The following is a 27,901-nucleotide window of genomic DNA, read 5'->3' as shown; positions in this document are numbered from 1 at the left end:
CAAATGAATAGTCTTACCTTGGCACATGGGAGATTTTTTTCCTCTCTGCACTTTGGCTGTTCACATCTACATGTCTGAGTCCCAACAGTCACAGCTATGTCCTTCCCATTCTGCCAAGCTGTTAGAGTGGGAAACAATATTTCATAGTTTCTATTTTATGACCTTTTGATTTCTTTGAAAGTGTATGCCTTTTGTTAGAAAAATCTCTTTTCACATTTTTGTTTCCAGGGCACATTTGTTAGACAACCATGTAGGCTCTCAGACCATGTGGGTATATCTATCCCCCGTTCCTTGGTTTGATAACCTCTTGCTCCCTTTTATCACATATTTCTGAATAAAAATGTAATATTTTACAAATTTTCCTTCTTAGTCTTGTTTTATCCCAATTCTTTGGCAAAGGCAGATATGAACTTAGGGTTTGGAGTTTAAGGACTCTTCCTGAAACCCATAAACCCCATTACATACCCACAGCTCATGTGTTAAAGGTTGGCCTCAGTTCAGCTTTGTTCAAAAGTAACCCTTGAGGGGTGATTGATTATAAATGAACGTACTTATGGATCTGTAGATAATAAGCTATCAGGAGGGAGTGAAAGCTTTATGTGGTAGGCCTAGAAGGAAGACAGTCACTGAAGTTTCCCCCACAGAGGTAATACTTTGTCTCTAACTACTTCCCACTTCTCTCTCATGCTTCCCGGTTGCCATGAGGAGAGCAGGCTTCCTTTGCCCCACCTGTCTGCTATGATATGTTGTTGGGCAGAGTGCCCACAAATGTCTACAAGCATGTGCCACAGTAACCCCCTTTTTACAGGCTCTCCTCTGTCTGATACTTGTCACAGCAACTGGAAGATGGTTAACACAAGGAATATATTTCAATCATACATTTGTTGTTTTGTTCTTACTGTTTGTTGTAGAGAGAAAGGTTCAAACATCTTACACAAACAAATGTATTATTTTATGAATTTTATTATGGAGACTTGTTAATAACCCAACATTCATTAAACTTTTCCTATATTTCTTTTTTTTTGTGTGTTTGTTTACTTATTTATTTGAGAGAGAGAATGGGCACACCAGGGCTTCTAGCCTCTGCAAGTGGACACCAGACACATGTGTCACCATGTGCAGCTGGTTTATGTGGGTCGTGGCGAGTCAATCCTGCATCTTTGCGGGCAAGCACCTTAACTGCTAAGCCATCTCTCCAGCCCACTTTTCCACATTTCTATAAATAACTTCGTCATAGCTGGGAAGGTAGTGCTTCCTTGCCACCCCAGGATTAACCAGGTAAAGCTGGTTGCAGAGTGATCTCTTCCTCTGTGATCACAATAGGCTTATGACAATGGGAGGCAGAGCAAGAATACAACCTTCCAGAGCAGATCGTCTGACATTCCTTTGCAGTCTGACAATTTTTCTGCAACAGAAAGTCCCTTGTCTCTAAGAAGGAAGAGACACCCTGAAGTTGCTCTCTGCCCTCCACAAACTCACCATGGTATGTGAATCTCATCCCTACCCCACAAATAAGTAATGAATAAACAAATATAAATAATTCATAAAATAATCTTTAAGTCATATACCATTCATTGATCCTTAAAACCTGGACATACAGCATTTCTATTTTCCATTTAACATTTATGTACATTTCAAAACTCATGTGTGGATTAGAAGTTGAGGCCGAGAGAGCAGTGAATGCCTTTGACAAGACGCCTCACAGTGTGTGCTCTTCTCGCCTTTCCTACCTCTCACCTTGCCAGCACGCAGCACTTCTTCTCCCACAGGGCACAGCACTCGCAGATCCAGGGTGGAAGCAGGGATTATGCCCAAACTGACAGTACCTCGCTCTTGGGTGTCTTTGGTACTGGAAGTGTGAGAAATGAACATATATTATTTACTAATGACCTAGCTTAATGCATTTTGTCATGACAGCACAAATGTACCAAGATGCACATATAATCTAAGTTTCAAAATATGAAATACCCATCCCAAATTGGTAAGGATCAATGTGGCTCAGTGTAGACTGGACCCCAGTTGTTCTCCCTGCTACTTTCCACACTACACAATATTTATTTCTAAAAATCAATACCAATTACATAATTTAATACTGGAGAGACTAAAATACACATTTAATATGCAAATCCTCATTTGCTAAGGGTTGATCAAATAAAATGAGGAAATAGAAAGTTAACATTCATGTTCATTCTACAGGAATTTCACTTTTTGTGTGTATCTCTACAATATCTTATATACCGATTACTCAGAATCTCTCAGGAAATACATTTGACCTAATGCCAAATTATAGCCCCAGTGGAATTAAAATGACCAGTGGGAGATGGACAGATGGCTTAGTGGTTAAGGCATTGCCTTCAAAGCCAAAGGATCTCGATTCAGTTCTCCAGGACCCACGTAAGCCAGATGCACAAGGGAGCACATGCATCTGGAGTTAATTGCAGTGGTTGGAGGCCCTGGTGTGCCCATTCTTTCTCTCTCTCTCTCTCTCTCTCTAATAAATAAATAAAATATATTTTTAAAATGACCAACTAATACATGTAAATACAGTAAAATAACCGTAAGGAAAATATTAACAAATTATTAAGAGACCAGTTACAAGACTCTTTGCTAATTAGATGTCTTGAATAGGTTTTGTCTGTAATTCCTTTGAAGGCTAGTATTTGTAGAAACACCTGAACTCAGTTAAGTTAGAGCTGCCATCCCTGTGTCTCCAGCCCATGGGTTGTGGCCTAATTTCAGGATCCTGTGGACTAAAGAATGCATGGTCAATTTGCATTTCAAAGAAACATGAGTGGCTAAAGTCCTGTCAGTACAACTCCTTAGAATTATGCAAATAGCAATTTGATAAGAGGACTTTGAATAAACGAGTTAATTAGCTTTCAAAATATTCAGTAGAGTTCTTATATTTCCCTCTTCAGTGCAAAGCTGAAAGGAAGGCTTGATGACCTGACCGGGCTGTTGTTTGGCCCCTTCTGCCACCCCATTCCCTGTGTGCTTCCCTCACTCTTGTTTCTTTGAAAACATGTTTTCTTTTCTTTTTATTAAAATTCATTATGAAACTACCAAATAAGAAGGCAAACAGTAAACTGAGAACACAAATCACTATTGTCCGCAATGCAGCAGGCTTCATAATAGCTAGTATTATCCCAAAAGGGGATAAAATATCAACTACTTGTGCAGGCAGAGTTAGAGCCATATAATAGGGATTTGTGAAAGGGAAGGAGAAAGAAAGATCATTACAGGATTAGAAAGAGAAGAACTAACTGCCACCCCCACCCCCCACTGCTAGATATGTGCTCCATTGTCCCTTCAGATTTATTTCACTTTTGTTTGCAATGCTTTGACAAGGAATTTCTTCTGTTCCAGCAAGCAGTCATACCCCTTAATGCTGGTGACAATGGATTGAACAAAAGAAAAACCAGCTGCATTTCTGGTGTCACCTCATTTATCTTGAACTCAGGTTCATGATGTGAAGATATTCTGTTTACTGATCATAAAAACATGATTACTATATATGTTAAATATGTCCTCGGGTCAAATGATTCAATCTGGGACTTACTGACATCAACACCGCTTTCTTTCAACACATGCAACATAGAAATCTTTTACATTCTGCAAAGTAAGATTTTGTGAGTACTAAGGAACAATTAAACTGTGAGAAACTCAATTACGTCTTCCTGGGCAAGAAAGTAGCAGTTGGGTGCAATTGTAATAAGATATTCAGAAGACCTAATCCTTATTATTTCTCCCAAGAAATCAACAACACAAGCTATAAACAAATTTAAATATTGCACTTTGGTAGAGAAGATAGCTAAACTGATAAAGTTCTTGACTTGTAAGTAAGAGGACCTGAGTTTAATCCCCAGTACCCATGTGAAATGCCAGGTTTGGGAGCATATGCCTGTAATCTTCACTAGAGTCAGGACGGGAATATCCCTAAGGCTCACTGGCAAGATAGTCTAACCTAATTAGGTGAACGGTGAGCTCCGGTTCAATGCGAGACTCTGTCTCCCAGGAGGTAGATGGTGGTCCTGAGGATGACACCTGTGTTTGTCCTCTGGCCTCCAAACAAATGAAAACCCATGTGCACCCATCGACATACATACCATACATGCATGCAAAAAATGCATACAGGGCTGGAGAGATGGCTTAGCGGTTAAGCACTTGCCTGTGAAGCCTAAGGACCCCGGTTCGAGGCTCGATTCCCCAGGACCCATGTTAGCCAGATGCACAAGGGGTTGCACGCATCTGGAATTCGTTTGCAGTGGCTGGAAGCCCTGGCGTGTGCATTCTCTCTCTCTCTCTCTCAATGTCACTCTCAAATAAATAAATAAAAATGAACAATTTTTTTTAAAAATGCATACAGACATAAACAAAACAAAAATACACTTAAATCAATTATTGTTAGCACAAAATTGCTTGGGGCTAATCAAATTTAAAATACATATTCAAAACCATAGGAAACTAAAACTGACTTTATAACTATGTAGCATTTCATCCAACAAAATAGAACAAAGAAACTATTGTAACAGAAAATGAATCTTTTGTTGAAGAGAAAACTCATGTTTACTTAAATAAGTGGCAATGCAATATTTTATCTTGGATGCTTAATATTTTGTGTATACTTAGAAATATGTGGACTGCTGGGCATTATGGCACTTGCCTTTAATCCCAGCACTTGGGAAGCAGAGGTAGGAGGATCATCACGAGTTAGAGGCCACCCTGAGACTACATAGTGAATTCCAGGTCAGCCTGGTCTAAAGTGACACACTACCTCAAAAATCCAAAACATGAAAAATAATAGTAAAATAAAATATGTGGAATAACATTATGTCCATTAAACTGATGTAGACTTTCACTTGAGAAAATTGGTTTGATGGGAGATATCAAATCCAAGTCATTATTGTGGAGATGAACATGCATGCAGTGGGATGCCTTAATTTGCATGAAATTGAAATACAAGCCATTGGTTGTTTTTCTTACTCTGAGCAGATTGCTCAGCTTTCTCATCCTCAGTTTCTATTGTCCATAAATCAATGCTATTGATTTCTCAATGCATTACAGGGAAATAAATTAGAATGCACATAATAAATATTCAGGCTATGGTGATAAAGTTATTGAATTTAAGAAATATAGTAATACAGTAAGTTCTATTTGTGGATTTTCACCCATACATGCTTCTTTTTTTATTATTCATTTACTTCATTTACTTGAGAGAGAGATAGAGACAGAGAGAGAGAGAGAGAGAGAGAGAGAGAGAGAGAGAGAGAGAGAGAGAATGGGTACGCCAGGACCATTAGCCACTGCAAACGAATTCCAGACACATGCGCCACCTTATGCATCTGGCTTATGTAGGTGCCAGAGAATCGAACTTGTGCCTTTGGCTTCTCAGGGAAGTGTCTTAACCACTAGGCAATCTCTCCAGACCCGTGCTTCTTCACTTTAAATGAAACTCCCATAGTAAAAAAATCAGAATATATTATTTATTGTGGAGTTGAGGTACTTTCTCAGTCAATAATTTGAATAACTATGAAACATATTCAAAGAGCATTAGAGTTTAGGACACAGAGCTATGTTGGAAATTTCTAAGTCTGCTTCTTGGGCTCTTCTTATGGAATAAGAAGAGCATTGTGATCAGCTATGCCCTGTTCTAAGTTGTTCCATATTGTGTAAAACTGGCTTTTCAGACTGTGCCTTGCTCTTAGGGACTCCATTTATTATTTCATTTTGAGGATGGAGGACAAATCTGCACTAGATGAGCACATGAATGATATTTGTCTGTTGCCACCCACAGAGCAGACTGATAAATGGCTGGGTATGAAAGAGTGCCACAGATTTATTAAGGTCAATTTTGTTTGTAGGAGGACATGGACATTTCAAGATCATGCCATTTAAATACTGTAATCTTACATCAGTAATACCAGGGATAAAACTTGGGCATATTAGACCAAGGAAAGGATGTAACTCCCATCTGTGGATCCCATAAGGAAGTGAACATCTAGCACTATGAAAGTGACAACCCTCAGGACTATCCAGTGTGTGCTGCAAGGAACTCTCAGCGATTCCCGAGGCTTCAGCCCAGCTCAGCTCCTCTGCTGCTTACTCAACTGCCTTGATTTAGTAGGAAACACATATTCATTCTCCATGTTTTTCTAATGACCAGGCTTGGAAATGTGATGTTTTATTTTTACAGAATAATCTATGTTTGCTCCTGAGTTATAATTAACAGACTTTTTATTTCACTGCATTAATTACTCTGCTTCTCTCTGATACCTTTTCTTCTCAATCTCTGCTACATCTTAATGTAAATTTTCACTTCTTGCGCTTTGCAGCTTTACAATAGAACACTGATGCCTCTATACATGTCCCAGTCTCATCATACTAGCTTGTTAAAATCTTCATTGACCAACCTTAAGGATCTATTAAATTTAAGTATGGTCCTGTGCAGCGCAAATAAATAATTTCCCATTTTTCATAAAATAGATTTCAAAAGTTTTCTAACTGAAGTGGGATTTATTCCATATAAATTAATTTATGAAGTCCGAACTTTTAATTGATGGTATACTCAGATGTAAATACATATTTATGTCATACAATATTACATATTACAAAGCCAACTATTTATTATAAAATTATTTGCCTTTAATGTGTTAAAATATTTTGCTATATATGCATTTTTTATTAATTTATTTTTTCTACTTTGACTATATACAAATAAGGAATTCTTAATATATGGTTATTGTGAGCTGTATTTTCATTGTAAAATGTTATATTGAAATATACCCAAAGTTATTACTCATGATGAATTATAACCCTAACTTGAAATAAAATGTCACTCTATGAAATGGGATGTTTAATCTTAATTTTCAACTTAACTGGATTTACAAATATTTTGTAAACAGTTTTCTGGAGAGTACTATGAGGGATTTTCTAGATTAAGTTAGTAGAAGTGGGATCACCTACACTAAGTGTGGGCAACACTTCCCATGTGCTAGGCTTCTGGACTGCATACAAAGAAGAGAACCACCTGAGACCAGCATGCTTCCCCTTTGCTCCCTAACTGCAGATGAAGGCGACTCTGCTTCATGCTCCTGTCTCCATGGCTGCTTCCCACCTCGACTATGACAGATGGTATCTTTCCAAGCAATAAGTCAAAATAAACTATCTCTTTCTTGTTTCTTATTTGTTACTGACATGGGAAAAAGTAACTAGTATGGCCTGATTTCAAAGTTGATGTGTAAACTGTTCACTCTATCATTGAACTTTAAGTCAGTCTGCCCCAAATCGTAAAAGTTGAGCTTGTCAAGTGATCTCAAAATTTGTTTGCATTTTCTCATTGCTTTCTGAATCCTCAGCAATGTGCTATTTTCACCAGGCTGAGCTGTCAATTTAGGTTCATTTAGATTGTGGGAAATGGCAATATATACACATTAGTGTGGTCATGTGTATCCAACGACCATTTCCACATTGTATTGTATTTGTCATTGAAAAACAGTAATTTCTTGTCTCATTAGGAAAATTTGTGCCAGCATCTTCCCACAGGAACATGAGTTTCAATTTTTTAAAAAGGGGACATTTTTTTTCAAATCAGTTTCTGTTTCATTAAAATAAAATTGAAATGTCAGCAATTTCAAAACTTAATGAGTTGACATTTATTTGTCATTATTTTCCATGCCTTTTGTTTATGCTGGCATCTACTAAATCAACACATGCTACGTAATTTCTCATTTCTGTCTAAATGCATTCTGATAGGTTTAAGATGGGCTCACATTCCCCTATCTTCTGACATTTTTTCTCTATCAATAGAATTACTATAAGAGCCAGATGTGGTAGTATATACCTTTAATCCCAGCACTGGGGAGGCAGAAGTAGTGAATTCCTGGTCAGCCTGAGCTAGAGTGAAACCTTACCTCAAAAAACCAAAAAAAAAAAAAAAAAAAAAAAAAATTACTCTAAGAGTTTTCACAACTTCATTGATGGTACAGTCATTGTGTTTACTTAGGTACACAGAAATATTTTCTGTTAGATGAGTGCTATACTCTATATCAGCCTAGTACCTTGGTGGTATTTATACAATCTGAATGATGTAGTGCCTTTCCTTCTTGAGACAAAGCACCTGACCAAAAACAACTGACTGGAGGAAAGGTTTTATTTTGACTTAAAGTTTCTGAAGAAGCTTCATGTGCATAGGGGAAAACATGGCATGAGCAGAGGCTGAACATTATCTCCTTGCCAGAGCAGATAGAAGATACCAGCAAGAGAGCTCTGGCAAGGGGCAGCTGGCTAGAACAACTTTAGCCTTACCCCCTTCCTGCCCCCCCATACCTCCTTCAGCAAAGCTCTACTTCCCAAACTGCCACCAGCTATTGACCAAATATTCAAATCACATGATTTGGGCCTGGAGAGATGGCTTAGCTGTTAAGTACTTGCCTGTGAAGCCTGAGGACCTAGTTTCGAGGCTTGAATTCCCCAGGACCCACATTAGCCAGATGCACAAGGGGGCATACACATCTGGAGCTCCTTTACAGTGGCTGGAGGCCCTGGTGTGCCCATTCTCTCTCAATCTGCCTATTTCTCTCTCTGTCATTCTCAAACAAATAAATAAAAATAAAACATTTTTTTAAAAAAAACACATGATTTTATGAGAACATCTAATTCAAATCATCAAACTGAATTCTCCGAGTATATCACCAATTATATTAACTGTGAAAATCATCTGGTATCCCTGGAACCCCACCCTCACACCAGTGACGTCTGCCTCTCTATTCCTTGTGCTTCCTCGTTTTCTTCAGAGTGCTTCCCGGTGCTACCCTGAGTCCCTGTGTGCCAGACACTCTGCCCCGCTATGATTCTATCAAGGGATCTTCTCAAAGTAGGATCTCAATACGTGCCCCGCTGCGACTCTATCACGGGATTTTCTCAAAGTAGGTTCTCAACACTTACATTTTTAAAGAAAGAAGGAATGCACTTTCTTTTGTAAATACATTAGAAAGATGAACTTCTCTTAGGGGTCGCTATATATCATTCCTGCAGCATTATCAGCTGCAATGTAGAGGCCCACATTTCTTGTGAAGATGCATCTCTTCATTCCATATATGCTTTCACATAGAATAAATTTTCTTTGAATAATATTCTCATAACACAGTAATTGAATTTGAGCTGAAAGAAACAGGAATTGGCTTGTCCTCATCATATTTCACTATTCCAATAAATAATTAAACACACTCTAAATAATATTCTAAATTACTTTACATCATGTGTATGTGTTGTATGCGTGTGTGTGTGTGTGTGTGTGTGTGTGTGTATAACCAGGATTAAAAAGCAGTAAAAGCCAGCAACAGTGTTCATTGCTTCTGATGAAACAGATACCCCATTCCCTATATCTGAAACAGAAAATAATTAAAACTCCAACACTATAGCAGACAGCTTCAAGTCCATGGAGATGGACTTCCACACCAGGCACAGTTATAGAAGGGATGTTTATTGAAGCTTATAGATTCAAGAGAGGTTCCATAATGGTAGGAGAAATTGACTCCATCTTTTTTTTTTAATTTTTATTTATTTGAGAGCAACAGACAGAGAGAGAAAGAGGCAGATACAGAGAGAGAGGGAGAATGGATGTGCCAGGGCCTCCTGCAAACAAACTCCAGACACATGTGACCCCTTGTGCATCTGGCTAACGTGGGTCCTGGGGAATCAAGCCTTGAACCGGGGTCCTTAGGTTTCAAAGGCAAGCACTTAACTGCTAAGCCATCTCTCCAGCCCAAATTGACTCCATCTTAACGGACCAGGCAAAGAAAGAAAAAAGCAAAAGCCAAAAATCACACAGCACACTTTAGAAACTTCAGAACTAGACACTTTGCATATCTTTAGATTGAAATTTTAAACCCACCACCAGATAAATCCATAAATTCAGTGACAACTCCTCCAGCCTGCAGATCCAAACTACAATCTAATAAAGCATATATATATATGTATATATATATATATATGTATATATGTATATATTCAAGCTATCACAAACACTGAGCATAGATAGGATGGGAGTTTTATTGTGTGAATAAACATACACACATTCAGGCTTACATACACGTGTATGTGCACATGAATACGGACTGTATGATTCAGCAATGAAGAAAAACAAGGGGAAGATGACATTGCAGTGTAAGAGGGGACTCTGATAACACCAGAAATCAGTTAGATTATAGTACATGTCTTTTTGAAAGCAGACTATCTCAGGAAAGGTCAGGGCATAAGAATCAATACAGAAAAGAAACTGAAAGAAGGAAAGAAAAATAAATGATATAATATACTTGATACCCATGAATGAATGGTAAAAATACTAGAAAAAATGTTAAATTTTCTAATAAATGTATAAAATTCATATACACAAATATTACTATAGAAAATATTACTATTAAAATGTTGGGCCTTGAAAGGCCCAGGCATGAGGCCTAGTGGAACTTCCTGAGCCTAGCTAAAGTTTGGCCACCTGTCTCTGGCCAGCTAGGACCCAGCAAGACACCTAATGGCTTCTGGCCTGCTACTTCCATGCAGGAGTTGGAATTATCATTTCAATAGTCACAGTTTACTATTGGCGCTTACCTCTTCCCCCATCCTAAAATCCCCTCCTTCATCCCCAACATTATATAGGCAACTGCTTGTAACAATAAAGCGAGTTCCTGTGAGTTCCCGCTTCCACAAGACTTCCGACTCAGTGTGGTTTTTCTACGGTGACTAGGAGAGGTTCTGAGCCATCCGTCGCTCATTCCTTCTCCTCAACCCCTTGGGAGGAACCAGAGGGCCTGGTCCCTCCTCAGAACACCTACATGCCGGGGAGGAGCAAGCATTAAAATATAATCCTGTATGGCAAGGTATTGCAAATGTGAAGATAAAGCAGGGGAAGAAAATGTAGATTATAAAACTTAGGAAACAAGCTTGTGACAAAAATAAATCTAGAAAAATAATGTGTGAATTATAATTAAGTAATTTGGTTACCTCAACTTTAAGAATAAAATTTTCTTCATTAGAAGAGCATATTGGTATTTTATTAAATGAAAAGCCTGTGGGTGCAGCTCTGAAATGATTCACTGGAACTTAATTTTCACTTGAGAAGAAAAATGAAATGCTCCCATGTCTTACAGAAAGATAATTACAAATAATACTAAAATTGTCTTCAAAAGACCTAAAGATTTTTAAAATATAGTTTCTGTAGAGAATGACTCTGATATATGTGAAGCGAAAAGTTGTCCATAATGATAAATGTTAAACCACAGAATCCTCCTTCTGTTCCTCCTCCTGCTGTCTCTCCTCCTCCTTTCCCTCTCCCAATCTCTTTTTGGTATATCATCTTAATGATAACCATTCCCATTATTACACTCTGGAATCATGTCTGAGACCCTTATTAGATAAAGTTTCTTAGTTTAAGGCATCAGTTGCAGCTTTGTATCCCTGAAAAGTTTTTGAAAAATTAAATCATTTAATCATTTACTTTCTCATTCCTTATCTTTCCTTAGCACCCTATCGTCAAAATTATGCAGATTGTTTCCTTTTCATGTCTGTGATAAAATAAATTGTTTTATTTACCAAACTAAATTTTATTTTCTTTGATGTCCATTAAGGCCTTAGTTTATTAATTTTTCTCCCTTTTCTGCTAGCCTTTTTCTTCCACTGGTAATCAATTCAGGGATATGAGATTACCTTGGCACAAGTCATTAGAGTAAACAATATTTTCTTATACATAGCACATTTTTATTTACATCCATATTCTTCCTGTTCCTTCTTTTTCTTTTTCTTTTTGTTTTTGAGACAGGTTCTCATTCTGTAGCCTACACTAGTTTTGAGTACTTCTCAATTCTCTGCCTCAACCCACCTAATGGTAGGATTAAAGGCTTGAGCCACCATGCCCATTCTAACTTGCTTTTCAAGACAGGGTGAAATTAATTTTCATTCAACCTTGGTGCCTCTATAAAGATTCAAAGGACATTTTAGTAGATGAAGAATCTCCCATAGCATCCTACCAGCTGTAACTGGAATTTTTTCACTTTTCAAACCAACAAACCTGTTCTAATTCAATAGAAAAATTGTCTTTATTTTCAAAATATAGGAAGGAAATATAGAAAGACCAAAATACATATCTTCTTATAACTTCAGAGTAAATACACAGCAAATAAAATCTTTCTAACCTGGTACCTGCCCTATATCTGCTGCTCTGTGTGTGAGGTAATTTGCAAGAGTCATTACACAGAAATACCTAAACCTGGAGGAGTGGATACTCATGAATGCTCTGTTGTGGCAATTTGAGTGTTTTTGGCAGGAACAATTCTTGCCTTTCTCTTATATGCAGCTTGACTCAATCACAGGTCCTGGGATCACTTCCTTGCCCCGCATAGGTCTCCCACAACTGAATCAAGAGTAAGAAACGTAGTTTACATGTCTAATTCTGAATGTTCTTTAGGCTAGTTCCCCATGTACCCATCACCACATTGTGTCTATCCCTAAACTCCTTATTCATGAGACATGATTATTTTCTAGTGTAACACAGATCTTAAAGATCCTTTTAATAATTCTTTCAATAGTAATCTGAATGTTTCAGTTGCAAATAATTTCAGTTTTGAATACTCAATGGTATTACAGAGCATTTTCACTGGTACTTTTTCCTAGGACAGGCAAACTTTTTAAAGAAGATCACTTTCTTTGAAGGTTTTGACTTATTCATCATGTATCAGCCTTAAGTGGCCTTGTCTGTGTTTGGGTTGATAACCCCTAGCAACACTGAATGACTCTCTCTTTGAGAATAAGGCAATTTCTCTTTCATGAATCCAGAATATTGAAGAGATATTTATACTTTACTGGTTATAACTTTCCTTTTATCTATTGATTTTTTGTTTTTTTTATGGTAAATCATTTTCATATTTCCAGGGCATTTAAAGAATTCTGGAGAACTATGTCATTTCCAATCCATTTTAAATCTTAATTGTAGCTGATAACAAATCATCTTCCATTTCAAGAACATAATTCTTTACATAATTTTATACTTTTACTATTACACATATTTTCTATGGTCAATATGTTTATAGATGTTTTACAAAGGTGAAATATCTTATTAAGATACATTCTAAGGAATATGAAGAACATGAAGTAATATAGCATATTCAAATTTCCATTATTATTACATATGGCACTAATGATTTCTTGAAATTTTGCACCAAACTCAAATCACCCCTAGGAATGAAAACTTCAATTCCTAAACTCATACAAACATTTATCATAATTATTATGGTAAGGTTATTGGTTGCTAGTGGATAGATGCATTTTATTCTATTTTCAGATGTTATAAGCAGTGAAAATTTAATGACCATTCTAATATTTTTTCTTAGAAAAATAAATTTATAGCAATAGTATGTCCTTTTTTTCATTTGAAAGACTTTTGTCCTCAGCATAAATATATTTTATATGTGAATTAATATATGCTCTGATTAATATTAATTAAATTCCATTTCTCCTAATTATGTATAAAATAAGTTAATGTGCTACAAGTTAAAAAGGACTTACTTGAACATGCTTTATTATTAACCATAATAATGGTGAGTCAAACCATGGAAAAATACTTTCAACTTTTGGTGTGTACTTTCAGGTTTTGTCTTTGCTTCAGTGCGTGCTCTGTTCTACTTAAGTCTGAGAGCTCCGTTACGTCAACAAGGGACTCCAACTCTGTTAAAAAATGGTGATGCTGGGCTAAGCATGTGCAGGTGATTAAAATTATAGTTATACTTGGATTTATTTGTCTGAAACTGAAATGTTTAACTGGAGAAACTTGATGCATGCCAGTTTGATAAAATGGCATCAGTATTATATGTTGGGGCTGAAAAATATCTGGACTATGGCTTGGAAGTAGGAGGGATAGATCACAAATCAGCTATGAATTTAAGGACTAGATATCACACCTTTCTTTTACTAGGTATACTGAAGACATTATAAAAGGCTAAAGGGTGAAAATTGGTGAAGAGGTATATACAAATATAAAGATCCAAGGGTGTATCAAAAATATGAGTACAGAGACAAATGATCAATTCCTTTCTTGTTCTGTATGTTTTATGGGAAATTACAAGGATTATATATGTATTTTGTGATATGAAAAGTCAGTGTTTTAAATTAAATGATTCATGTTGGCTCTTAATGAATGATTTTTCCCTCTGTGACTTTTTGATATTTGTTTCATCTGTTTTCTTAGAAGTCTCAGAAGCCAACTTTTGAATCTAGGAGTTTTGATTATCTCTGAACTGTCTGTTACCCATGATGCAATCATCTTTGGAAGGAAAATGTTCTCATTCATTTTGTGAAGTCCTATAACCAAAACCACAAAACTTTGCTAAAATATTTAAAAGTGTTTATTCAGGACTCAACTTGAAATACATAATATTGACATGAGTATGATAAAACCAGTGCACGCTGTTGTCAGAAAGGCAGCTCATCTCTGAAGGACAGTGACGGGTTTATTTCCCAGTAGGGGATGGTGTATTCCAAAACAAACCCCCTATTGCCATCAGAACGAGGCCAAAGGATTATTGTAATTTGCTTTCCTCTTATATCATCACATTGTACAATGCTTCCTCACATGCTGAGCAACATGGGCTTGCACCATAGACCACAGTCTCACCACCACAGGCAAAATACCCTCTCTAAGTCCCAAACATGTACTTGAACCCATTATCTCTCATCATTGTCTACTCATCTTTTATCTTTATTTTTCCTAAGATAATTAAATGTATTTTTCCCTATTTTCTTCCAAGATGCACCATTATCAGAGGCCCAATATACCAAATCTACAAAGAACTCAAAAATCTAAAATTTAAATGAAACAAAGTTCCCTGTAACTTAAATTAGCCAGAAGCCTTTAAGCATGGCAGCAGTTTCAGTTAGCACTCAACTGACTTAACTCTTCAAGTTAGCTTTCAAAATTGCAGTTTTTAAGAGATCAGAGTTTATTTAAGCATATGAATAGACAATAAACTGTATATTAAATAATGATATGAATTTGAATTAATATGACCAAAAGATTTCATTAGATATCTAAATACACTCTTACTAATGTCTGTAATCTCTAATGCTACAGTATTAAGTTCTTTATTTTTCTAGGCTGTGACAAATACAAACTTTTATCATAGATGACGCTCATTATCTTTTAAACATTTCTTATTTCTGTCATATATTTTTACTTAGGGATTGAATACATAACTCCATAAAAAGAGAACATGGGGCTAAGGAGCTGGCACTGGGGTAAAATATTTGCTCTTCAATCTTGAGGATCTGAGTTCACATACTCAGTACTTACATAAGAAGCAAGGCATGGTGGCATATGCCTCGAACCCAAGTGCTGAGAAGGTAGAGACAGGGAATCACTGATGGATGCTGGCTAGCTAATGGCAAATAGGTGAACTCCAGGTACAGCAAGAGACCCTGTCTCAAGAAATAAAGTGAAAACAACTGAGGAAGATTCCCAGCTTCAAACCCTGGTCTACACACACACACACACACACACACACACACACACACACACTCATTTTCATACACATGTGCATACACACACATATGAAGGTGCACATATACTGATATATCACATGCATATGTATGGAAAATAGAAGAAGGAAAATATGAATTACTGTGATGGCACAAATTATTATAGTAAAGCTATATTTGGGTATGTTTTGAAAATTAAAACTTGATTTCAAACTTTTCATAGTTTTGAGAAGTGCACCAGAAAGAAATAAAAATAGCATATTCTCTGTCACCTCATATCTTTAGCAACTTCTTAAAATCTGGAAGACTAGTAAATCCCTGGAGAGCTTCAGTTATAGTTACTCTGCCTATTGTCAAGTGGGATAATGCTCCTGCAAATGCTGGTGAAATTTCATCAGGGTTCTTACAGCTCAGAAGTCCAGTCAACACCTGTTGGGTTTTCACACCATTCCCTTGAAATCTTGGGATCTATGAGGATGTACATGGGACTGCAGACACATTCTTGGGTGGAGTGACACCCAGCACAGCAGGGATGTTACCTGCATAGTGAATAGGTACCTTTCTGCCTCAGTTTCCATTCAGTGTCTTTGTCAATTTATCAAGCACATGTGGCTTTGTCTTTTCACTGCCAATCCTGTGCATACTCTCTAAAGTATAGTAATTGAACAGTCACCAAAAGAGATGTCAAGTGACTAGAAAGCCATGCATACTTTTCCAGTTACTGAAGGACATACTGATTAAAGGAATATTAATTTTTTTTTTTAATGGCTAGAGAGATGGATTAGTGGTTAAGATGCTTGCCTGCAAAACCAAAACACCCAGATTTGATTCTCCAGGACCCACATAAGCAGCTGCACAAGGAGGTGCATGTGTCTGGGGCTTGTCTGCACTGGCTGGAGGCCTGGGCGAGCCCATCATCATCCTCTCTCTCCCTCTCTCTCTCTCTCTCTCTCAAATAAATAAAGAAATAAAATAAAGAAATATTTTGATATGTCAGAGATGATTTCAAAAATGGTACTGTTTCCCATACGGTGTATTATCCATGTCATTCCTACAGTAGTCCTAGACCATTGTTGAATGTGGAATATTTTACAAACAAGTTTTATTGTTATTATATCACTAATGGCCTTTGTTTTCTTATGAGATATACTTCTTAAAATGTACAAGTAAGGAAGACTTTAAGAAATAAGCCCTCAGGTGGAATGCTGTGGAACCAATTCTAACCAAAACAAAGCTGGAAGAATTTCTGTGCTCATTTGGACAACTTGCATTTGAACTAAAAACACCAATTAGTATAGTTTGTTGTTTTATTTAAAGCATGCAATTGATTGCAAGGAGTCTACATATCAAGTTACAATGACTATATTTTGTTAGACAAAACAAACTTACATGTATGTGTGTATATGCATGCATGTGTGTCTATATGCATGCATGTATGTGTGTATGTATGTGTTTGTGTGTGTAAATGTGTTTAATACATTCCCACCATCATTTACCACCACCTAGGAACATAACAAACTAATAAGAATAGACAGAAAAAGGCATCCAGAAAGAATACAAAAGACTGAAAGTTCTTTCACCCTGTAAAATTAAAGAATAGTCATTCCTTTTTCTTTCAGACTCTAGACCAATTTACTTTCTCTTGCAGATTTAAGTAGCAAGCTTCAAACTGCTATATTAATTAGTGCCTGGAAAGTATTATGGATACATTATTTCATAAAAGTAATTTAATTACATGTTCTTGGAGTATTGGAGGCCAGAGTCCTTACTCTGCATGGTACAAGCTTTATTGCTCATCCAGGCAGCTGGGAAAGCTTAGGAACTTTGGATAGGTAGGTTGAGCTTGACTCTGAGCTAGTCTCCAAATATCATTTTTATTCATTGTTTTATCATTTTGGATAATATTTTTATATGTGCATGAGGGGTGTGTATGCATGTGTGTGTGTGAATGTTTATGTATGTGAGTACGGGAGTCACCGACAGTGTGTGAATGTCAAAGGAGGAGGTTGTGCGTCATTTCTTGTTTTACTCTTGTTTGGAGACAGAGTCTCTTGTTCACTGCTGCGTTTACCAGTCTAATTGGAGGCAGGGTCTCTTGTTCACTGCTGTGTTTACCAGAGTAATTAGCCGGCATGCTTCTAGGGCATGTTCATGTCTCTGCTTTACTTCTGACATAGGCACACTAGAATCACAGACACTTGCCAGAGCTTCAGGATGTTATGTGTATTCGGGGGATCCAAACTCAGGTCCTCAAGCTTGCATGGTAAGCAGTTTATGCATTGAACTACCTCCTCTTTAATTGAGGATGGCTGGCTCATGCATGCACATGCATTGCAGATATTTTATGTATGTTTATGGCTCTGGGTCCTTTCTTTTCTAAGCAGAGAGGGTTTCAGGCACTGGCTTTATAGATGTAAAGCCTTCAGTTGGTAATCTCAAAGCACGGTTGGAAATTCTGACCACAGGGATGCTGCAGGCAAAGTACCAAGAGGCCAACTCTGCCTTACCATGAGGCGCTTCACCACGCCGGCGAGCCTGAGATGCTCACTGGTGTTCTGTCGACCATATGCTCCTTCCTGACTGGAGACTGTGTGCGGCTGGGGCAGTGCGACCTTGAGCTAGCACTTCCAGGGCATTGCAAATCTTGCTCACAGACGGGGAGGTCCTAGGGTGATCGTTTCTGTGAAGATTTAAAAAGTGTCTGTCATCTTTGCCTTTTTAAGCAAGTTTAGTGCTGCTAAGGAAGTGACACTGCGAATCTGGGAGCAGCGTGAGAATGTGGACTTAACGAGCTTCTGTGCTGCGGGGCTCCATGGACTCTCCATCTCCCTTCCATGTGTAAAAGCAACCTTCTTCGCCTCTTGGTGCCTGTACGTTTATTGCTCCTTCAGGTCATGTCTGTTTCCCTGCTCCACGTTGACTACTGCACACTGGTCACTACTGCTGGCCATGCTTCGTGCTATCCAGCCACAGTCAGTTCACTGGAGCTGCCCTTTCGTGAACTTTCTTCTGGTCTCTTCCACAGGAGAGATGCATTGCTTTAGAAGCAGGCCTCTGCTCTCAGTACCTCATAGCAGGTTCTGTTGGGTCTGTTTAATCTGAGATCAGCTGGTCCCTTCTTATTTATACCTAAAGCATTCTCCTCAATGACTATGGCTCTCCTCAGGCAAACACCCTGCCTTTCAAAATTGCTAAATTTCTCTTTTGATGAGTCATCACCCCTTTCATTAGGTCTATCCTGACCCCTCAACTTAACTGAAATTTAACCTATTCTGGAGCACATTTTTTCCTTTTAAAATGATATTTAATAGTTAATTTATTCAAAGTAAGACTCAGCTTCCCCTCGCCATCATCCCAGACACTGAGGACAAATGCCCAGTCCTTGATCCCATTGGCCATGTTCTATTACTGAGTTGCCCTTCATTTCTTGCTTTGCTTTCTCTAGCCAAATTACCCAAGCCCAAGGAATTTTACGCCCATAGTACTTCTATCTTACCCTCATCTCTATCTCCACTGATTTTTCTTTAAAGCAAACTGTCAACTCTGTGAGTCTTACTATTGCTTTCTACCACTGGTTTGTGATTCCTTTCTGTTTTTGTACTTTCAATCCCTTTTTATACCATATTGCTAAGTTTTTCTCTGTAAATCTCTTCCTTTGTTTGCTGTCTGTCACCTACAGGAAAAACAAACAACCAACCGAAACTGTCCGCAGAGTGTGAGAGTGTGAGCTGTAAGGCTCACCTCATGTCATTTCCCATGACCACTTTTGCTTGTTTGCTCGTCACTGTTGCACTACTGTCTGATCATTTCTGTGTCTTTTCTTTCCCTAGCCCCTAGTTAACTCGAGGCAAACAAAGTAACTCCCACTGTAACCTGCTCCTCCAAAAACCTCTAATGCCATCCATTATTCTATGCTAATTGCATTCACTAAGGTTCATTGAACTAACCTCATATATGAAAACACTTTAAAAGGTGCTGGAGAGATGGCTCCATGGGTAAGAGCATGCTGTGCAAACATAAGTTTCTGAGTTTAATCACAAGCACCCATATAAGAAAAACAGAAACAAACAAGTGTGACCATGCATACCTGTAACCCCAGCACTAAGTGAGGCAGAGACAACAGGACGGCTAGGGCTCGCTGGCCAGCTGGTCGACCGAAACACAGTGAGAGTGAGCTCTAGGCTCAGTGGGAGAGCCTGCCTCAGGGAGGTAAGAGGGACAGCAAGAGGACACTCAGCATCCTGCTGGCCTCCACACAGGGTCACACAGGGTGCACTCATCCATGTACTCTCTCCCTCTCCCTCTCTCTCCCTCTCCCTCTCCCCCTCTCTCTCCTTCTCTCTCTCTCTCTCTCTCTCTCTCGCACACACACTTGGAAAAAGAAACTAGAAATTTGTGTCTTTGTTGGATATACAGAATGGTTTATTAGGACTTTGTTTCTAGTTTCTTAGAATCACACTGCATTTCTAAAGCCTTGTATAAGTTAGCATCTTATTTCCTCCCCTTTGTTCATCTTATTTAATATTAGCAGTAAGCATACTTCTCACATTTTCTTCCATGTAGAAATTAGTATTCAGCATGCAGACCCCCATCACTTTTAACAACAGAATCAGGTTCTACAGTCCACATACCCATGTGCTGTCTAACCTCTTTCTCAATCAGTGTTAACATAGCTTGATTTTTGAAAGTGCCATGTTCATTTTTCTGTGTGAACTATTATACTTGCTGTGATTTCTACAAGTTCCTCAACTCAGATTACCACTGTGCAAATGTCATATGGAAGAACTGTTGATCACCCACCCGTCCTCTGTACCATGCATTCCTTCATGCTTTTTGGTAAGTGTATTTGCTAATACTTCCTTCATGCATCTTGGTAAGTGTAAAGACTGTGGTTGTCCTTAAAGTTAATGTAGTCATTTTAATTGATGAGTTCTTACATCTAATCATTGTTAGCACCCTGTATAAAATAGATGATCAATATATGTTATTTTTTAATGAATGAATTAATAATTGTCAAAGTTTAGATTCATTTATAATATATATAAGAACAGATAATGAATTAACATGACCTGTACCTAAATCATTTTTCTAGATAAATTCTGAGGGAGTATTAAAATAAGTTGTATACTATACCACATATAAATATAAGTTGAACTACTTGTGAGAAATACTCTCTCATTATCATTAACACTATCATGGATGTATTCGTTATTCTTAACATTTTCAAGTATCATGTTAAGCCTGGTGTAGTAGAACACACCTTTAGTCCTAGTACTCAGGAAGCAGAGGAAGGAAAACTGAAAAAAGTATATAAATAAATAATAAATAAAGCATCATGTCAAATCACTATGATAGTAAGTTCATAACCACTGTGTTGCAGAGGCAAATACCATCTTGTCCTTTTGTTCTTTTACTGTGAAATGGGGCAGTGTGAATAATGACTTTATTAAACATTGCTGGGCAAGTTTTCAAACACTATTAGTGAAAAAAAGCATAGTTTGCAAGGTGGTAATGCACAGAGCATTCTTTGTCATTTAAAGAGCTGAATGCTGCAGCTCTTCTCACCAGCTAGATTAGCTGCTCAGCTGTGGCTTCATCAAGTCTTTGGAGCATTTGGGTCCCAGACATTGTCTAAAAGAAGCTACACAAAGGTGGCTTTGCAATGGTCCCAAGCCAGTGATAGAATCCACCTGAAAATGAATTTTAACAAGTTCTATGAACCCTCTTTTATTCAGCTAATATGTGTTACAAAGTCATCCTCCTGATTTGTTCCTCTTGTAAGGATTTAAGAACATCTGTTCACAGCACATTTGCATTTTCATTCCACTGACTAGTTCTTTGTGTCCTGTCCAAATAGTCCACAGATTATCATACAATGCTTGCCAGTAGTTTGGCTTCGCAAATGCACATATAGTTTTAAAGCAAGCTACATAACCTCTGAGATACAAGTTCCCATGAAACAAGTAAACCAGAAATTAAAGTACCAATAGCTAGTGATGGCATGGAGGGATAATATCATATAAAAATAATTTTAAGTAATTAGATATATTTTAAAAAATATTTCATGTATTTATTTAAGAGACAGGCAGAGAGAGAATGGTTGCATGAGGGCCACTACTTATTGTAAATGAACTTCAGATGCATGTGCACCAGGTACATCTGGCTTGCATGGTTACTGGGGAATCAAACGTTGGTCCTTAGGCTTTGTAGGCAAGTGCTTTACCAGTAAGGCATCTCACCATCCCTAGACATCTCTTAATGTTAGAATTCACTCCATAAATGGGATTGTGTGAACCATCCCAGGTCAACCTCACCATCTCATACTGTGCTTACCTTGCTTTCTGCATGAATCCTGCCCTTCCCTACAATCTCTATTCTTCTCTACATACTTATGAAAGACGTTTAGCTTTGAAGACTGTTCGCATGTCAAATACAGTCCCATCACAACTTTTTAAAACCTGGAATAGCTGAAAATATCAAGAAGGAAAATAGGGACACATATTGAGCATTTTTGTCACAAACTCTGCTAAGCAAGCATGTTGTACAGATATGTATTCTCATGGAGCCTCAAGAATGATTCAGCCTTAGGTACTTTTAGCACTGAGAAGTATCTGGGTCTATGTCACTGAGTTTATATAATGTTTAATGTGAATATAAGGTCAAACCACCAACAAGGTTTTTTTTTTTTTTTTGTCAATGACTGTCTTAGAGTTTTCTCATGTAGCCTATGAGACTCATTCTCTAGGTAATACCTGACCCTGTCATAATGATGCCCTTGCTTCTTTGAATTAACTATTTTAAGAACTAGAATATTTTTGATAAAGCCCAGCAACAGTTTTACTACATTCAGTATCTCATTACTTAATTGCTTATAAAATGCAAAGGAAAATCTATGTGTATAATAAGCCCTGCTCCACAGGAGTTTACAGGATAATTTACTGTGTGGTAACATTATTTAACATTGTATCTCAAAGCTTATAATTGCTTTTAACATTTATATTTATGAATGGTAAATATTATGGCTTTTCCACATTAAAAGAAAGTTAGATAAAACTAACTTAAACCTAGATTAAATCTAGAGATCACTTTCAATTAAAGTAAGAAAAATTACATTATTTATTCTATTGTGTTCCTTTTAAGTTATGATATTCTTATCATAATTGATAAAAACTTAGAAATCTTTATTTTTTAATGAAAATTTTGCTGTGACCACTAGTTATACATGCAAAAATATGAAGTGAAAGATTAAAATGAAAAGGAAAACTGAATAACTAATGATGTATTACCAATGTTTATTACAGGTATGTAAGATAAACCATCAATTACAATGCAAAATGTACAGCTTATAATTATGAAAGAGGAATCAAGTTTAAATGAGTGAGGCTGTGCCCCAGCAATGAAGAACTGGACACTTTATTCCTCTGCTATCACTACACTTTCTTATATCTGGATCATAATCCTTGTAAATTATCACAAAACATTATGGAGAAGTTAGTGAGTATCAAATTTATGTTTTGTGTCTCTTTGTAGGATCTTGCTCTAGTACAGGCTGACCTGGAATTAGACTCAGGCTGGCCTCTAACTCACAATGACCCTCCTACCTCTCAGCCTCCTGAGTTCTGGGATTAAAGGCATATGCCACCATACATGTCAACTTATGTTTCATTGGATATGACTTCTTCATACTAGATCCTTTAGTTTAAGTAAGTTCCACTAGCTCATTAAATGTGCATGAATGAAATAAAATAGTAAGCAATGGAAGAAAAAAAGGAGCAAACCTTGAAAGATTTCAGTTATATTCTATTTTTTAATAATGTTCCTCCAAACTCACCGATTTAGACCCAAAATTTGAATTGTGTTTTTCTAGAAAACAAATTCAATCTGGACTTGGTATGTCACATAGAAGTTTACAAAACTTGAGAAACTTGGAATAAGGTAGGGGGTACCCTGGAGATATTATGCTAAGCATATCTTAAACTCTTGCTTCCAAGATTTACTTTCTGTCTGTCCTTCCACATGGAGTCACTGTGACTGGTAAGAAGGAACTTGTGCATGTTTCAGTCAGCAGTGTGGGGACAGAAAATACCCTGTAAATTGGTCATGTTTCAAAGCAAGTCAGAGACAACAGAAACTCAGCAACTGCAACTGAAGCATGACTGTGGATCAGAATACCAACATCAAGGACTGTTTCTCTCCTTGGTTAATAATGCAATTAGGTTGTTGAAAAGAGTTATTTTACATATTTAAGCTCAGCTACTAAACAACCAGTGAAAACTTAAGTTCATTAAATAATAACTTTGACATATTTCAACTGAGGATGGCATGTTTTCCAAAATAGGGTCTCTGGCTCAGGTTCAGGCTGACCTGTAATTCACTATGTAGTCTCGGGGTGGCCTTGAACTCTTGCAGATCCTCCTACCTCTGCCCTCTCAAGTGCTGGGTGTGTGCCACCCAGCACCTGGCTTTGATTTTTTTTTTACATTGAAATACATGTATGTATGCTTAAGATACTGTGTCCTGCAGACAAACTGTGAGTCGTGAGCCAGGGCTTACAACCCCCAGAGTGAGGCTTCCTGAAGCAAGCAAGAACATTTCTTTGTGAGTTGTGTCTGCTAACACACACAAAGAAATGGTATTTCCTTTGTAGATGATAAATTCATGGTTGTTGGAAGATGCAGAAAGAAAGGGATAGCTTGACTATGAAAGATGAGATAGGAATCACAATTTTATGGGTAAGACAAAAAAAGTGAGATCTGCACCAAAGAGGTGTTGTTGGTAGGAGTGGAAAGACAAATGAGCTAAAACGAGAATTGAGTGAAGCCATTGTTCTCCATGATGATTGCACATTAGAGCCACTTGAGAAATCTTAAAGTCATAGTATGAATTTACAGTGCTGTTAACATCTACTTGAAGCAGCTTCCAATGTGGCAACCAAAGTCCACAGCCAGGTAAAATTTCAGAGGAGACTCTACAGAGGACTATAAGTGCTGAAGGTCCTATCAGAGCCCCACACTGTCCAGTAGGTAGACATGCACTTTACACAGCTGAGATACCCCACCATCACACAGTCCCAGTGCTCTGGCATGCTCTGGGACTAGATGCAAGAACAACACAAGTTAAACACCTCCAAGGAAATACAGTGCCATGGAAGTGACTAACCAAAGCTGTTGCCTTCTCCCTGGGGCTCTGTTGTGGAATACTGCCTAGGAACAGAAAAAAATATAGTTTGAGGGCACCACTTACAAAGTACTTCGTCTCTATTATAAGAATGAGGGGAGGGCACACCTTTAACTCATGGAAGCTACCTTCTCTCCTTATAAGCAAAACCTGGAAAACTTACTAAAGTAAATGTTTTACAGTTAATGTAGGAAAACACTCAGCCCTCCATATGAATTGAGTATTTATCCTTGGATTATACTAATTATTGGTTGAAATATTTGAAAGAGCTGGGCATGGTGGCGCACGCCTTTAATCCCAGCACTCGGGAAGCAGAGGTAGGAGGATCGCTGAGAGTTCGAGGCCACCCTGAGACTACATAGTGAATTCCAGGTCAGCCTGAGCCAGAGTGAGACCCCAGCTTGAAAAACCAAAAAAAAGAAAAAAAAGAAAAAAGAAAATATTGGAAAGAAATAGCATACTAGACATGTGCACACTTTTTCTTATTGTTATTCCATAAAACATATACTTTTACAATTTGCATGGAATTTACATTGTGTTTTTAGTATTATTATATGACTTTAAAGACTATAGCAAGATGAATGCAAGTTACACACTAATCATACAGCATCTTACACAAGGAGCACCAGCAACTTTGGATTTTGTCAGCCAAAGAGTTTAATTGGATTAACACTCCCATAACATACTAAAAATAGCTATATATCTTATTTTTTTCTCAACTTTTATTAACATTTTCCATGATTATAAAAAATATCCCATAGTAATACCCTCCCTCCCCCCATTTTCCCCTTTGAAATTCCATTCTCAATCATATCTCCTCCACATCTTATTTTTTAAGGTAAGTACAATCAATAATGTAGTTTATCTTAATAAATTTCAAGCATGAGGTTTAGTGTTTAACTATCAGAGATTTCAGAAGAACTTGCTACAGTAACATATGTGGATGTACAGACAAAACTCACCTACAAGACCTAGATGACTCAAGTTTTTATTGACACATAACTAAAAGGAACTATTTGAAGGTGAGAGGACTTATTTTGGTTTACAGGCAGAGTTTAAGTTCATGGCCACCTGGTTCTTTGCTTTCAGCCCTGTGTGAGGTAGCACATCGTGGCTAAAGAAGGTGAGGTAGGAATGAGCTGGCAACCTCATGGAACAGGAAGAAGGTGGAAGAGGAGGCAGGCAGAGCTGATGGATTTTCTTTATATCTCCTTTTCTTTGTTCAACATGAGTCAAGTCCATTGGATGGTACTAGCTACATTCAAGTCTCCCCTCCTCACTCTCAATTCATACTTTCACAGACACACCCTATGCACCTCACTAATATTCTAGACATTTTTCAGTTGAAACAAGTTGACAGTCAAGATTAAACATCATAATACCTGAAACATGGACCACCTCCTACACAACTTCCTGGTTGTATAAATCATTACTACACTGAAGGCTGTCATATCACTCTCTTGAACTTGTGAGTAAGTCTTCTGTGGCCCATGACTGATGGACAGAGCTGTATGGATTTTGCATCTCAGTGTGCTGTGCACTTTCAAAACCGTCATTCTGCACATTGTGTCCAGTGAGGGAAAAATTTGTCTGTAAAAAAATGAAAATGCTTCAAGGCCAGTGTGATTCCTCTGCCTGTACAGGTAGAAGTCTCCAAAGGCACATTTACAGTAATGGAATCACCTTTAATTTATGTAAATCTGTACATTGCAAGAGCTCGCAGTTGTTCAGAAATGACACCCCACTGGTGATACTTCAGCTGAAGACACTGACTGTTAAAATGGAAAGTGGCTCTGTTCCTAACAAATGGTAATCAGAGGTCACTTAGGGGCAAATAAAAATGGTCTCAATAAATGGATGAATGCATGTTATTTCCAAATGCAGGAATCAGAGACAGAGAATCAGACCCTTACAGCTGTGTTCTAAGGATATGATTAAATCAGCTCTGAGAAAAATCTAGTTAATCCAATAATCCTCCAGAGAATAAAATTTGTTCTGAACTGACGTTTTGAGCAAAATTCAGTCACTCACCAGTTCTATCTCTGTCCTCTTCTGATTGTGTTTAATATAAAGAAGTGTAGTTATGTAAAGATTGATAAACAGCAAGTGGATATGAATAAGACCTGTGGCTTCATCCATTGCTCTGATGGGGTGGGTGGACAGTCCACACCAATGCTGACCTTCTCAGGGCATATTTTTATGACAGTTGGATGTGCACAAGTACAGTTTTTGATCTGTGTAGACAACTCATAGATATCAGTTTTTCAAAGATGTTAATTAATCTCAGAGCTAAACATTCACTTTATTAAACTGGAACACAATGTTGTAGTCAGCTCTTCATTGCTATGAATAACATCCAACCAGACACAGTTTATGGAAGAAAGGGGTTTGTTTAAGGCTTACAAAAACCCAGGAAAGGGGCTGGGTGGATGGCTTAGCATTTCAGGTGCTTGCTTATGAAGCCTAAGGACCCAAGTTTGATTCCTCAGAACCCAAGTAAGCCATATACACACGGTAGTGCATGTATCTGGAGTTTGTTTGCAATGCCTAGATGCCATGGCATGCCCATTCTCTCTCTGATTTTCTCTCTTTCTCTCTCTGTCTCTCATAAATAAATAAAAATAATATAACAAAATAAAGCAAAATGGGGAAACATCAATGGCAAAAGCTTCTTTATCCATTCAGCCAACCAGAGAGAAAAATATAAAACTGCAGCAAGCAAACACCAATAAACAGCAATCACAAACCTCCAGAGTGTAAACTGCTCACCGCACACTTTGGGGCTTACATCAGTTACATACCCACTGACATACCCCCTCTAGCTCAAGTGAAAAGTTTAATCAAAAATGACTGAGTCTACGGTACCAAACATTCAACCTACCACACACAGTGGGATGAAGCCATCAAGTTCTAATGTCAGCACGTTGAGCATGGCAGCGACATGCAGGAAGGACACGTGCTTAGCATGTGTGAGGCCCTTAGGACTGGTCTTCAGAACCAAACCAGAAATCATAATATACTTTAGAGGGAGATGCTTAAGGGACGTAAGGACAATTTGAAAGGGCTCACAGGGAAAGTGATTAATGATAATATTGAATTATAACAAACAAAAGAATGCATTATTTTCTGCTGATGTAAATAAATTATTGTATATGCCAGTGATGGAGAAAGAATAATTCTTCCTTAGAAGAGAACTGCAAGCAGA

The 27,901-nt window shown here is 37.6% G+C and overlaps 1 pseudogene; it reads left to right on the top strand.

The window, feature by feature from the left end:
* Nucleotides 1-27,901, top strand: part of LOC101609997 — a 147,930-nt pseudogene that overhangs the window by 57,807 nt on the left and 62,222 nt on the right.

This window comes from Jaculus jaculus, chromosome 3 (genome assembly GCF_020740685.1).
Source record: "Jaculus jaculus isolate mJacJac1 chromosome 3, mJacJac1.mat.Y.cur, whole genome shotgun sequence".
NCBI classification, from domain to species: Eukaryota; Metazoa; Chordata; class Mammalia; order Rodentia; family Dipodidae; genus Jaculus; species Jaculus jaculus.
Note: the sequence above shows the minus strand (reverse complement) of the source record. Positions and strands in the feature narration are given on the sequence as shown.